General features: G+C 53.8%; 1 long non-coding RNA gene across 1 annotated transcript in view; it reads left to right on the plus strand.

Moving 5' to 3' along the window:
• Nucleotides 1-8,406, plus strand: part of LOC112408384 (uncharacterized) — a 23,247-nt gene extending 14,841 nt beyond the window's left edge. The window contains exons 3-5 of the long non-coding RNA XR_003004941.1: nucleotides 7,599-7,746; nucleotides 7,838-7,900; nucleotides 8,200-8,406. This is a non-coding gene — a long non-coding RNA (uncharacterized LOC112408384). The remainder of the gene's footprint in view (nucleotides 1-7,598; nucleotides 7,747-7,837; nucleotides 7,901-8,199) is intronic.
• Nucleotides 8,407-14,054: the final 5,648 nt, after the last annotated feature.

The following is a 14,054-nucleotide window of genomic DNA, read 5'->3' on the forward strand; positions in this document are numbered from 1 at the left end:
GCCCACGTTTGGGCGTTCCGAGTGCAGTTAAGGCACACTCTGTGTCTGGGAAGCAAAAGCCTGTAATGTTTTCATGGGAAGCACCCCAGAATATTTCTGTCACACGAGAGGGTGGTTTCTTTTGTGCAAACCAGTAACTCTACCGAAGTCTTCATCTGAGCAGGACCCAGTGTGTTAGGAATGAGTGAACAGGGGGCCGCTCCCTCTGAGTTTTATCCCAAATGTCTGGCTCTGTGAGCTGTGAGGGCAGGAGTGGAAAGACCCCCTGCGGGAACCTCTGATGTGCGTGGGGGTCTCGAGTAGGGATGCCTGAGAGGCAGGGGGCCGGGAGCAGGTGTTGATAAACAGCCTGGAAGTGCGAGCGGTTAACAGGGCAGAGAGAGCAGGGCAGGCCCCAGGGGCAGGGGGCAGGGAGCCGGTGATGTTCAAAGTACGCAGTTAAAATACAAAGGGTACCCGCACTGCGCTTCACGTCCAACAGGAGCGGTGTTTTGAGAGCACGGAATCATTACTTTTCATTGTTCCCCGTCACCGTGAGGGCTCAGCCAAAAGGACGGCCACCCCCAGGTGGAAGGGCCTTCACGTCCAAGTTTGGGGGCTGAACAGAGAGCTGTCCCACCAGCAGAGGTGACTGGACTTGGGCCAGGATGTGGGTCGTGGATGTGAGGGCCGAGGTCAGGGTGGGTAGGACGTCCCTCTCGACAACGGGGCAGAAGCAGCTGGACTCTGGGGGGGCAACGCCCTCCCTGACGCGTGACCCCAGGCTGGCTGCCTGAAAACAGCACGTGCGGGTGTGCTTGTGTTGACTTTTAACTTCCAGTTTTCTTGGCCTGGAAACCCTGAAGCTCTGACCAAACAGTTACTTTCGAGGAGATTGTGTTAACCTGAAAGACACTGTTTTTGACCCAAAACGAGTCTGTTGTTTGGAATTGGAAATCTAAGCGTCTTCCTTCCACCAAACCTCCCCACATCAGTGCGACTGGGGTCCAGACAGGAGGACCCCCGCCCAGTTACAGGAAATAAAAGTCTACGCGTCTGCAGGCCTCAGTCTGTGACTCTGTGCACAGGCATTGATACAAAATATCCAAACTGGTTTTGGGTTTTGGCGGTGAGATCATGGGTGATTTCTGTGTGCTTGTTTTTACATTTTTTTTTAAGTTTGTGTTTGAATTAGGTGAAAATTTTATGAGCATGTATAGCTTTTTATTTTCCAAAACAAGACAAAACAAAGCAAAGCAAACTCATAGGCTGTTTCCACTCGAACAAATGGGAGTGAGACAGCATCACCGCTTCACCGGTCCTGTCCTGGTCCTCCCTGTGGGAGGGGCTCTGGCTGTGCTCCAGACCCGTCTTGACCAGAGGCTTCTGTGAGCTGGGCTGGGTGCCTGAGGAGCCGCTCAGGCTCAGGGTCATGGGCCCTCCGTGACCCCAAACCCCTCCACGACTTTCCTTGGAGCCAGAGGGGCCTTTTCCCGCTGTCTTCGGGGCTCCTGACTACCCGAGAGGAAAAGGAAACTCACTTTGAGCACCTGATGCCCTGCTCTGCCCCCCGTCCCCGAGGGGGCCCTGCCACGGTCTCTGGTCTCTCTCCGGACAGCTCGGTGTTCCAGTTACAGCAAACAATGAACAAACAGCTCCTCGGTCCAGCGGGACCCTGGTGCTGGGTGGTGGGAGGGTGATGGCCCGTCTCTTGTCGTTGTTTCTGAGGACACGCTACCGTCCCAGTCAGCTGTTTCTATCCACTGAAGTGCAACAGGATTGTATAGGTCTCTGAGTATATCTGCATAAGCTGAAGAAAAAGTAATTTGATAAAACACTTAGAAATTCTGTGTAATCCAATTTTTCTAAGCATTCAGGCCATTAATTTTGTCCATAAATATAATAGCTGCAGCAGAATATTTTTGCTCTCTCTTGCTAGGCATGATTGATTTATTAACTTTTCAGGGTTTAATCATATCTTTGGCATTAAAAATTAGGCTCAGGCTCTCTCCCAGAAGAGGTAACATGACATGGTGGGGAGATGAAATTTAACCATCGTGGGCAATTATCCGACGCTGTCCTGGGGTATCAGCTCAGAGCAGCTGTGAACTCTCAGAGTCAGGTCTCCCTCTGCGTTAATTTGCGGTGAAGCTGCAGCTGAGGCCCTGCCATGCCGCCCGCTGAGCCTCCGGCCCCAGGACCACATGTCCTGCCCTTGGGGCCAGGGAACTGCAGGGCGTTCACGGGCAGCCTCCAGTGTCTGCTCTTTTGAGACTATATATTCCTTTTCCATTTTTCTCTTAATTTTTGTAAAAAGCGAACCCATCTTTGGGGGAGTAGGAACCTCTACAGGCTGCTGTTCTCCAGTCTCTGGGTGTCTCTGAGGCCTTTGACAGCTGCGTCCTGCAAGTGCCCACACCTTAGCTTTTCCTGTGGGTTCACCTCTGGGTGGATGGAGAGTAGGAGCGAGGTCCACCTCACACAGAGTATCGTCCTGTGTGTGGCCCACGAAAACAGTGGAGAGAGTTAGTGAACCTGAGCAGTTCCTATGTGTTAGAAGAGATCCCATTACCAGGTCGGTGTCACGTTCCTCATTTCTGGACCATGCACAGCTTCCCCTCTGTTTCCTTTTAAAAGAATCGTTTTGTTTACAGTGTGAAATGTGCCCTTTGTGAATAAGATGGAGAAGAAAGAAAACCGTTTTTCCTGAAGGACCCAAGAAGGCAAGAATTTCAAACAAAGGTGTTTTGAAGTAAAGGTTTCCTAGGAGACTGTGGGTTCATTATGGGATGTTTGGAACCAGGGAGCGGGGGCAGTGCAGGGAGACCAAGGGCAGAGTGCAGCTGTCCTCGGCAGCCTGTCCTCCTCTCCTCGCTGCCCCCTTGCCCCCGAGGTCTGCTAAGCATGCCTCTGGGAGGGGCGCTGAGGTGTATTTTTAGGGTGTGCTTTCCTCAGAGCAGCCAATTGTCCGACCGTCTCAGTCGGGTTCACAGAACAGCGAGCTTTTCTCTGCGTGTCCTGTTGGGAGCAGCCCTCCTGGCACCCTGGAGAAAACCCAAGGGACGCTCGGGCCAGGCTTCTTTTAGGGACATTTCTCTTAGAATCTGAGAACAGAGATGCAACCGAGCCCCTCTTCCTTGGATTTAAGAAACTCTATGTGATCCGATTAAGTTGGTTTTCGTATTTATTTCCGTCAATGCCGTGGGACTGTCATCATGCAGGCACTAAAGGGACCCCTCGATTCTGAGAAAGTGCCTCTTTTCTCTGCCGAGCTTTTATGGAACACGGAGATTTATGGAGCTTTTACATAAAATCTATGGATCATGCTAGCACAAAAATGTTGCCAGGAAAACCTCATCAGAACTTCAGCTTTTCCCTCTTTGGAGCTATTCTTTATTTGCTCAGAATAAACAACAAAATTAGGAGTGAGTGTCGGAGTGAGTGAGTGTGTGTGTGTGTGTGTGTGTGTGTGTTTAAGTGTGCGCTATAGGCCTGGGTGTCTGTGCAGCCACTGGCCTCTGTGGCTCTCTGGCCCTTGAAAATGGCTGGTCTAAGTTGAGATGTGCTGTAGGCATAGATCACTCACTGGATTTCAAAGACTAAGCACGAAAATATTGTAAAATATCTCAATTGTTTACAATTGATTATTTGTTGCAATAATAATATTGATATTTTGGATACATTGGGTTAAATAAAACAGTATTAAAATTAATTTACCTGTTTCTTTCTGCCATACAGCTGTGGCTCCCTTTCTATTTCCCTTGGACAGCACTGGTGTGGGTAATACACCCATGGCCTAAAAGCCAGGATTTTGAGGGGCTGTGCATCTGACATTCCCTCTGCAGGCAACTAATGCTTGACTACAGTGATCATTCTGGGTTCAATGAGTCTCTTGGACTCAATATGTCTTTTTTACATATTACGTATTGCGTGTTAGCTAGATGTTCTTAACTGTTTTTTAAGAGACAACAAAGTGTTAACTATAAAGAATGTGGAAGGAGACTCTATAAGTTGGCTGCGTACTTAGGACACGCACAGACGTAGGATGACCACAAAGGCCCCCCGGCCCCTGAAGGCTGCGTGACCGCAGCAGGGAAGGGCCCCTGTGCTCTCCCTGCCCTGGGTTTTTGCTGTGTGTCTGTGTGCCCTGCGCCTTCCGTCTGGGACCCTGGCTTCCCCTCGCCACATCCGGACGCTGGCTGCAGAGGGAGCCTCCTTCTGTGTCGCTTGGTGGGCGCCTTACACAGAAGGCTCTGCAGCCGCCTCCGTTCCCCAGCTCAGTCTGCCCCACGCCGGTGGAGGTGGGCCCCCTCCGCTCCCAACCCCGACGACGTAGAGGAAGCCACTCTGCTCCCCTTTTGCATCTCTCATCCGCCCTGAGCTGCTGTCGCACAAGGAGCCTCGGGCCCCAACCTGGCCGGTTCCGAAGAAAGACCAGGCTCTGGCGTGCTTTTCTGCTTCGCTGTTAAATCTCCCCCTCCTCCATCAAGGTCACAAACAGTTGATTGAAACGTTTATCCCCAACCCAGTTCTCTCCCTAGAGGGGGATTTCTCCACTTCCTTACGCCGGCCCACTCCAGTCTCCACAGTGCGCAGGAATGTATGTGGAATGTTTGTCTTAGAATATTTTCTGAATATTTCTTGGCTCAAATCAATATTTGGTATATGAATCTTAGAAACACTAACCCAAGAGGGAGAGGGGTAAGTTATAGGAAAGAATGTGCTTTTCAAATACAAGAAAGAAAGCAGGTGACTGGGTCACCAGGGTCCGTCTGCTCTCATTAGGATTGCTCAGGAAGACTTCATGTTTGTGATATTTTAAATTCTTTTTCTTTGGGGGGTGGGGGGGGGCAACTGAAATTTCTGGATTGCTTCTGGACAGCTCAAGAGACAAATGGAGACAAACTCCAGGGAGAGGCGGACGGGGCTGACTCGTGGTTACTCCCCACATTGGAGGGTGCAAGGTGTGTGTCCTCGGGTCAGGACCCGACTGCTGGTTGTGGGGTCCTGACCACCTTTTAAAGAGGTTTGCGGTGCTCGTCAATGGGTGCTTCACGAATGGTGACTGACTGCGTGAATAAGTCAAGGCAAGGCGATGTGTTTGTTCGCTCGAGTTGGTTCAGCTGTGACATTTAATCACTAACAGTAATCACAGTATTGAACCAGAATCACTAACATTGGTTTTCTGCTGCTCCAGGAATCCTCCAGTTTCCTAAGAAACGTCAGAAAGTCCTTCAAACTTAAGTTTAATCCCTTTTAATAAAAATGAGCCCAGATGGCGTAATTTATGGAGAGAGGGGCTACATTAGTGCTTTAAGCATGGGCAAAACGTATTAAACTATTTTTACTCTGGGAAAGTCACAATTTTTCTTTTTTGGAGTAAGATTTGACTGAACATAGTCTGATTTTCTGAAGCAGCAAATGAACCAGTTCTTAATTCTGAATGTTCTCTGGGGCAAAAATGGTAAAACACAAAACTTCCCCAAATGTATTGGAGCAGCATCTCCACGTGCCTACCCAGATGCCTCGCGCTTTGTGCCCAAGAGCAGCAGAGATGGGCTGAGTCCCTCTCCCAGGTGTGACCTCTGGCTGCATTAACAAGAGGGGGAGGTGGGGGTCTGGCTGACACCTGGCCCAGGGGACTGGCTCCCTGGAAAGCCACCCCTGGCTCGCCCTGTGCTGTCCCCGGTGGCCCTGGAGCTCCTGGTCAGGCCAGATTGTTCTCGCCCAGAAGCAGAGGGTGACACGTCTCACGTCACGCCCATCCCAAGTCCCAGTCCCTCGGGAGCTTCTGTCTGTTCAGAGCCGATCCAAGCTTCCAACGAGCTGGTGGAAACGCCAGGGCAGAGCCCATCTGCGGGGGGCCAGGTCGGAGAGCCGGCCCTCCGAGGAGGCCGTGAGGACCGGCCCCGGCCATGCTGGGGGGCAGGTTCCTACTCTTATCCACCGTGGTCACACCGAGTGCGGCCGGGCTTGCTGACCGGCCCACGCACGAAGAGGACACAGCAGCCCTCCCGGGTCTCGGCTCTGGGGAAGGGCTGGGCTGCCAGGTAGGCAGGCCTTACAGATCTGCCCTGGCCTTGGCCTTGGTCTGTCCTCAGCTCAGAATCTCCATCCTCAATCTGCACCTCGCCAGCCGCCCTCTGCCCGCTGTGCTCCTTTCCCGCCCCCTCAGTGGGCCAGGATGTGCCTGTCCCACTGTGCAGACCATCCCCTCCCTCATGCAGAGGGCCCTTCCAGCCCCAGAAATCCATCATCTTCTCTTCTTGCTTTATTTTCTCCACCTGACAATTCAGCTACGTGTTTCTCTCCCATCACATCGTGAGGATTTATCAAGTCCGGTTACTGCTGGACCTCCGTGTCCAGCCTGGTGCCCGACACATAAGAGACGCTAAATCCTTTCAATCACGATGACGTAAATACTAAATAAGTGTTGATGGGAGAATCCATTTGGAAAGCATGGACGTATCGGTCAGGGCTGTTTTTAGCTCTTGGATTGCACAAACCCACCGTTCTACTTCAGGTCCGCCCTCAGACGGGCGTCTGGGAGTCTCTGCCCTCGAGGTGGGCCAGGCACACCACTTTTCCTCTGGGTTCTGGGTCCCACCGAGCAGGGGTCTCAGCACCCCTGCCTGGAAGACCCCTTTATTCTTGTTCCCCGGGGTCAAGCGTGCGGGCTGCCCCGAGGGGGCTCCTCGGCCACAAAGTCTGGCGTCCTGCCGGGACTGCCAGGGCAGGTCCCTCTCCCCTCAGCACCAAATCTCCTGGAGGTCCTGGCCTCTTTTTCTGCCTCTGCTCTTAATTGAGCTGATCTGTTACCAAGCTTCAAAGGGCAGGGAAGTCCCTCCCTCCCAGGGGACCGGGGCAGACTCCCTGGTCCCTGCCTCATACCCTTGTTTCCTTGATTGAAGTATAATTTGCATAAGTAAAACACACAGATCTGAAGAGTTCAGCTGGATGAGTCTGGACAAATACATACACCTGTGTAGCCTCCACTCCAGTCAAGACCCCCTCCCTCTCCCAGAACCCCCGGCCCTTGCAGGCCCCCCACTCCTGTTCCTATCACCAGGGCCAGTTTTACTTTTTCTACAATGTAGTACTCGTGGGGCACACTGTAGGTGTTTTGAGTCTCAATAGTTCTTTCTATTGCAAAGTAGTGCTCTGTTGTACGGACGTACCTCAATTTGTCTATAAATAACTTCGAGTTATTTCCAGCTTTTTGCTAATTATGAACAGAGCTGCTATGAACTTTCTTTGTCAGGATTTGAGAGGACAGAGGTCTTCATTTCACTGGACAAATGGGAGAAGAATGGCTGGTTCATAGATCGGGTGCATGATTGATTGAATAAGACAGAGCTGGACTGCTTTCCCAGGTGCCGCGCCATTATTTCCCTTCTTCCCTGGGAATGTGTAACACTCGCTGTGCCCGTCTACCTAACCTCAGCCGTGGCAGTGAGTGTGAAGCCTTGTCTCCTGATGGCTTTAATTTGCGTTTCCACGATGACCGGTTAGACTGAGCATGTTTTCATGTGCTTATTTTCTTTTGTGAAGTGTCTGTTCGAGTCTTTTGCCCATTTTTAAGAACAGGGTTGCTTACTGTATATTATTTTATTTTTCAGAGGGTGAGCTTCATGTTCTATCGAGGTATAACTGATGTATAACGTCACGTTAGTTTCGGGTGCACACGCGATGATTCATTATTTGTGAACTCCGGCAGGATCGCCAGTGTCCAATTACTACCCAGCTGCTCACTTTCTCGTTCGTGAGGTGAGGCCAGTTCTCTGGCAGCTCTGTGGGTTGCTGGTATTTTCCTCCGTTTTATGACTTTTCCTAACCGTCCGCCTGTCTTTTTCTGCAGCCTTGGCTCGGAATTCCCATGTGATTACCCTGATTCCAGCCACACAGGATGGAAATCACTCAGGTGGGAGACTCTGTCCTCCCCAGCGGGGATCCTGAGAGGTGCCACGTGGGCCGGGGTGTGAGTGCGTGTGAGTGTGTAATGATGTGTGTGAGCATGTGAATGACTGTGTGTGTGTACTCGTACACACACGAACGTGCGCAAGCTGAGGCCGGCGCTGAGGCCGGGCCCCCCTTGCAGCATTGCTGCGATTCCAGGGATGCCTGGTGAGTCATGTGCGAAGGGAGGCTGCGTGCCTGGTGCAGCCCGGGAGCCTGCTTCACCTCCCGTGTCACTGCTGGTCGTGTTCTCACCTCTGTCAGGTTGGCATTTGTCCTGGGTGGGAGTCCACACGCAGCCTCAGCCCCCTGGACTTGGCGGGAAGGCACCGGCCTTGGGTGTGGACGGAAACTCTTCGGCTTGGACGGCTGTCAAATGATCTTTCAAACACAGGTGCACATCGTCATGGCTAACAAATGCAAAGTAATTTTTAAAATCCCTTAATTCACAGTGACTTTGGAAATCATGAATGTTCTGCTAAGGATACAAGTCCTATTATGTGTGTGTGGAGATACAACGGGGGGCACTGAAAAATGGTTAATCCATATTCTCAACATGTGGGTGCCCAACGCCCACCCGCACCGCACCCCACAGGTTGAAGTTCCGGGAACTTGGCCCGCCTCCCTAGGGTTGATTCAAATGAGGCGGGGAGGGGAGCGGGGCGGAGACGGGAGCGCTCACATCCCAGGGGCCTTGCCGGCTGTCCCGAGCCTGCGGCCCCTCCCTCGTCAGGGCCCCAGGAGCGCAGCCCAGGGTCATCCCCCAGGAGCAAGGGCCGGCAGGGGCCTGACGCTGGGCCTGCTGCCCCGCCTCAGAGGACGGAGCAAAGCCCCTCACGCAGGCCTTTGGGGCAAAGAGGGGATGCGGGAGGACGGGTCCCAGTCCTTCCTCCGCGGCCCTGAGCCCCACTCCGCCTCGGTAACAGCACCAAACACGTTTCCGGGCCCTTAAAGCAGACCCGCCGGAGGCGGCCGCCCTGCCAGGGCCTCGGGCAGCCCTCGGCGGCACCCAGAGCGGGGCGCCGTCTTGACGCACAGCTGGTGAGTCTTCCTGAGTGTTCGCGCCCAGGTAATGGCCCCCCGGTCAACACAGAGCACCCCGACCGCTGCCCCTCAGCCCCGCTCAGCTGGCGGCTCGGGCCCACGTACGGAGGAGTCCCCGCGGCTGGAGGAGGGGGGCCCTGGCCCTGGGCAGCGCCCCGCCCTTAGAGACACGGCCCTCTTGGGTGACCAGCTCGGCCTAGGGGCTCCGCGGCCCGCAGCCAAGTCTGGATGGGGCTGGGGGGCTGCGGGCGAGTGCTGGCGGCCTCTTGCGTTCGTGGGCCTAAGGGCGACCACCTGTGCGGGCAGAGCGCCCCAGCGCACGCCCACGCTGCTCCGTCCATCTGCCGGGTGTGCAGACCCCCGCCCCGCGCTGACCCAAGAAGGCCTGCCTTGCCCTGGGGCTGCCACAGACCCCCTCGCCGTGCCTGCGGAACCTGTAGGTTTCCCAGCGGCACTTGTACATCCCCGGGGGCCGGGGGCGGGGGGAGAGCAAGCCACCCACTCCCGGCTTTGACCCTGCCTCCAATCACAGGCTGGACCTCGGGCGCTTCCCGGGCCCCCCAGCGGCTGCCCTCTCCCTGGGTCTTCCTTTCCCTGCTCAGGCGCCCTTGTGACGCCAGAACGCGGGATCTGCGCAGCTTCCCCTCCAGGAGCACCTGCCGCCTGTCCCTCCTCGTGTGCGGGCGGGCTCCCTGGCCATCTTGCCCAACAAGGAGGCGGAGACCTGGCTGGGGAGCAAAGGGCTGGAGTGTTTGTGCCGGCACCTGAGTACACACACGGGACACATGTGCCCCACACATGCACTACAAACCTCTGGCCTGCTGTCTTAAATGAAGACGATTTTCTTTCCTAACTTATGACGAATCACATCTAGTTAGTGGCTTGACTTAGGCAGGCTGGCTGAAAGGGGTAACTGCAAGTAACTGAGAAACCGCAAAATTGGTAGTGCCTTTAACAAATGGATTTTTTTTTTCTCACCAAATACTAAGCTAAGGCTTTGTTTCAGGGGTTCAGTGATAACCGTTAACGGCGATTCTTTTGGTCTCGTACTCATGCCTGTTGCTGCATGGCTACAGAACGGCTGCCCCAGCTCCAGCCATCACATCCATTCAAGGTGGTTGTGTTGGTTTCTGGCTGTGCCCCTCTGGGCTCCTTAAGAGAAGAGAAACGTGTTCTAAGTGCCAAGCACTGTGCTTACAAGCATTATCTCATTTAATCCTATGGTAATTCTATAAGGCAGGTGTTACTGTTATTCCCATTTTAGACACAAAGAAACAGAAGCTGAAAGAGAATAAGGGCTGGTAAGTGGCAGAGTGTGGACAGGGGCCCAGTCCTCTCGATGCAGCCTTTTCCTTCAGCACACGGTAGAGCTAAGTTTGCTCCAATGGAAACACAGAGCAAGTGTTTCAGAAGCTCTTTAAAAAGTAGAAGCCCCTTCTGGCTGGAGCAAGGAGCAGGGAGCTGGTGAGCGAGGGTCGGGCATGACTGGGGCCCCCGGGGGAGGGAGGATGTGTGTTCCACCGGCACCTCCTCCTCCTCCTTCTGCCCAGGATGGTGACTGAATGGCTCTTGAGGCTCCAGCCGGAAGGCATCTCCCCGCCCCGGTGATATCTCGTTGCTGGGGAAGAGCCCGCCAATTAACCTCACAGCCCAGAGTCCATGCCACTGCAGCCTGGAGACGGGAGCTCTTTACACCACAGGTGGAGGCAGGGAAGGCCGGGGCTGGCGAGTCAGCACTGGCTCAGTTTTCTAAACGTGGAAAGAGAAATCTTGGAAGTTATGATCTCTGGAATGAGTCCGTTTTCAGCAAAATTCTGGAGTAGACTTTTAAACAGATTTAAGTTGAGACAAAATAAACCAATTTTCTTTCCTGAGCACAGCCGTCTGGGGTGTAAGACATCCATGGGGATGCATTTGATGGATGAATGTACCCGCGGAACCAGGGGTACTCCCATGGAAGTTCCGTACTGGTCCAGTTCTGTTTAACACTTTTTAATCAATAATTTCAGGGAAGATGTAGACAGGGTGCCTTAGAAATGACAGAGAACACAAATCTGGGAGGGATAGTTGATGAGCTGGATACAAAGTAAAATTTCAAAACACGTGAAAGACAGGTGTCTGGGGGCTTAAATAAATAAAACGGAACCTGATAGGATTCATGTAACATCTATAACTTAGCTTCAAAGACTGAGCTGAGATGCGTGGGCTCGGGGGTCCTGGTCCATCGCGGGGCCGAATGCAGTGGGCGGAGTCGACCACAGACCGCGGGAGCAAAGGCGGTTCCCTGATGTCCGACACAACACCGTCGCAAAGTTGGGCGGCGTCCTGGTCGGAGCCTGTCCTCTGTCCCGAGAGCTCTGGGAAGTGTCTGGGCCGCCGGCTCCTGGTCTGACAGGCTCCTCACACACTAAGTCACCCTCTCTGGACTGAACATTCACTTGCTGGCTGCAGACCTTTGACGACTTTCCAGAGTTCCAACAAGGTTGATCCTGAGTTTTTGCTCATTTTTTTCATGTTGCTGGAGGGATGGTGTGAGCCCGCGTCCCTCCCCGGCCCGCCCTCGGTGCTGTGTCACTGCAGCCCCGAGTGTCGGGGACCGGCTGGACGTGAGCGAGCTGGTGAAAGTCAGACACTGGTGGTCCTTGACCTGGAAAGGGGAGGCCTGGTGGGGATGTGGTGGCTGTCTAAAAACCGTGGTGGTCCGACACCGAGTGGTTCCAAAGGGAAGCACAAGGAACCGCTGGGAAGTGGCAGAGACCCGGGACCTTGTACAGAAGGGAGGTGTCTACTTGCCCTCTGGGGAGGTGTCTGAGCAGCTGCCTGACGTCTGTTGGAAAGGCTGCCCAGGGATTCTGCCGGCAGAGCAAAGGATCCCCATCCTGAGACGCCATCATTCTCGTCCTCCAGTCTAGGCTTCTGTCATCACTGCCTTGGATCCTTCTTTATAAAGTCCCCTCCTCTGCACCCAGCGCGGAGGTGGCTGAGTCTCTAAAACTAAATCTGATCGTGTCTCTTTCCTGCTGAAAAAATGCACCTGGTTCCTCCTGCCCACAGGTCCATCCCGGCTCCTCAGGGAGGGGGCCCGGGTCCTGCGTGCCTGACCCCTGTCCTCCTCCCCACCACCCGTGATGCCATGGTGGGAGCCTGGGCTGGGGGCTGTGGCCAGGACCCCAAGATGCACAGGGAGGTGACTTTGGGGCTGAGCCTTAAAGGAAGGAGGGTCAGCAGGTGACAAGGGGAGCCCGGCTCTTCTGTCTGGAACCCAGTGTCGACCTCAGGACCTTGGCCACGTCTGGGGACGCTGGGTCATTCTAACCGGGAGTGGGTGATGCTGGCACCTGGCGGGTGAGGGCAGAGGTACGCAGGAGGGGCCCTCGGGTCACCTGCAGAGACAGGTGCGCTCGTGGAGAACGGAAGCGCCACGAGGGCAGGTTGCTCCCCTTGTGGTCACTGTTGTGTCTCCAGAGCCCAGGACAGGATTCCATACAAGAGGCGCCCCATGAATGTTGAACAAACAGAGTCTGGTACATACTCAGCACTTGGTAAATATTTGGTATTATTATTCTTTCTGACAGATTTGTGTAGTTTCCGAGCCTAAGGCTTTCTGAATGACCTCTGCCTGTCTCCTGGGCAGTGTGGCCGAGTGGGCAGGTGGTGGACCTGGAGCCCAGGAGCCCATCTGGGCCCACCTCAGCCATAGGAGCTGTGTGTCTCTGGGCAAATCCCTTCACCTCTCTGGGATTTCATTTCCTCATCCACTGGGTGGAATAAAATTTGTTTTTCTTATTATCTGTCAAACTGATGGAGTGAGCAGGTACGATCATGTGTCCAAGTGCTTTCAGCATAGAATAGCTTTAAATTATTGCCTTTACATGGTGCCTTCTGCAAAATAGAAAAGCCTGCTGATGTTACCACAGCCGACACTGCACAGTGGTGGGGACCCCTTGCCGCAACTCAGAGGGTTTCCTTTCTGCCCACGAGCCCCCCCCAGCCGCCCCCACACAGGTGCTTGAGAGGGGGAGCTGGTGGCCCTTAAGACACATCACACAGTTCACGTATCTCACTAATCAGCTTTTGCGCTTAAAAGTCAGGCAATACACTCAAGATAGTACTAATGAATTTTCTGTCTTGAGTGATTTTTCTCAGACAGACACCAAGGGAAAACAATCAAAGAAAAACCCAATAAAACAGATTATAAAGATACAAGGTGGGGATTGTGAGTCCAGGACCTGGACCTCCAGCTGTTCCTAAGGCTGTCTGGAGCCGAGGACCCCCGCGCGTTTGATTTGGGCGTGCGTCTTTCGGAGAGATCACATTTCTTCTGAACGAAACATCAAAGGACGCGGCTGAGGTGCCAGCACACAATGATCTGCCAACGCGTGCCCAGGAGAGCGGCTCCCCCCTCGCCATGCTCGTGGCAGCGGCCCGAGGGTTGTGATGGGACCTGCCACATCAAAGCGGGGGCAACGTGCTTGTGCCAGAGCCGAGGTCACAGCCTCACCCTCTGCTCAGTGGGGATTAAACCTGAAAGAGCCTTGGAAACTTGGTGGATGTAAATAGTATCCACCTGGCAACACTGTTCACGCCTTTACTTCTGCTTCTGGGAGTCCTGTTCTTTCCTTGAGTCATCGCTTCGTGCATTCATCCAACAATTATTTATTAGATCTTTAATGCTGCTGAGCAGTGTTCGAAGTCCCCAGCATCTTGTGGAAAACCAGACAAGGGACTGATAAACAAGTGAGTAAACAGTGTAACTTCAGAACGTCATAGTGTTAATATCGTTAAATGTCCATACTGCCTAAAGCAATCTACAGATTCAACGCAATCCCTATCGAAATTCCAATGGCATATTTCACAGAGAGACCAAGCAACCCTAAAATTTGTATGGAATCGGGCTTCCCTGGTGGCGCAGTGGTTGAGAGTCCGCCTGCCGATGCAGGGGACACGGGTTCGTGCCCTGGTCCGGGAAGATCCCACGTGCCGCGGAGCGGCTGGGCCCGTGAGCCATGGCCGCTGAGCGTCCGGAGCTTGTGCTCCGCAACGGGAGAGGCCACAACAGTGAGAGGCCCGCGTAC

The sequence above is a fragment of the Neophocaena asiaeorientalis genome, unplaced genomic scaffold (genome assembly GCF_003031525.2).
Source record: "Neophocaena asiaeorientalis asiaeorientalis breed wild unplaced genomic scaffold, Neophocaena_asiaeorientalis_V1.1 scaffold497, whole genome shotgun sequence".
NCBI classification, from domain to species: Eukaryota; Metazoa; Chordata; class Mammalia; order Artiodactyla; family Phocoenidae; genus Neophocaena; species Neophocaena asiaeorientalis.